The sequence below is a fragment of the Littorina saxatilis genome, linkage group LG1 (assembly GCF_037325665.1).
Source record: "Littorina saxatilis isolate snail1 linkage group LG1, US_GU_Lsax_2.0, whole genome shotgun sequence".
Classification (NCBI taxonomy): Eukaryota; Metazoa; Mollusca; class Gastropoda; order Littorinimorpha; family Littorinidae; genus Littorina; species Littorina saxatilis.
Window position 1 is genome coordinate 17984557 of NC_090245.1, and position 913 is coordinate 17985469.

The following is a 913-nucleotide window of genomic DNA, read 5'->3' on the forward strand; positions in this document are numbered from 1 at the left end:
CGGTGCTGAGCTGGTCCGTTCTATACTCACGGAATAAAATAACTTAACACGTTTTAAAATGTAATATCTCAAAATCGGAAAAAGTTGCAGGAGAGCGGGGTGGTACGATCATAGAACCATCAATTCCTGAGAAGAGGAAAAAAACCGGAATGTTCTCGGTTGCTTAGTTTTTTCACAATTGGTCCTCAAAGACGCATGGTGTCATTTTGGAGTTTACTAGACTGACGCCTAAGCTTGCCGACGCTGCCAGTGCACGCTGTGTGTGCTGTAAACAGGTAGGCCTGCACTCTTTGACTCTCGGGGCACGTCTACCCGTACTTATGGAAAGCCGTTTGGCTCATAACCATTACACGCGTAATAAAAAATAAATACACGCGTAATAAATGATTAATACGCGTGTAATAAATGATTAATGCGCGTGTAATAATCATTTTTTACGCGTGTAAGAAATGATTAAATACGCGTGTAATAACTATTTCATGCGCGTGTAAGAAATGATTAAATACGCGTGTAATAAATATTTCATGCACGTGTAAGAAATGATTAAATACACATGCAGGAAATAGTTTATACGCGTGTAAGAAATGATTAAATGCACGTGGAATAAAAATGTCATACACGTGTACGAAATGATTAAATACACGCGTAATAAATATTTCATGCGCGTGTAAGAAATATTTAATACACGCGTAATAAATATTTTATGCGCGTGTAAGAAATAATTAATACACGCGTAATAATCATTTCATGCGCGTGTAAAAAATATTTAATACACGCGTAATAAATATTTCATGCGCGTGTAAGAAATAATTAATACACGCGTAATAATCATTTCTTACACGCGTATGAAATATTTATTACACGTGTATTTAATCATTATGCTATTCCATAGCATAAGAAAAAAGATAAATTA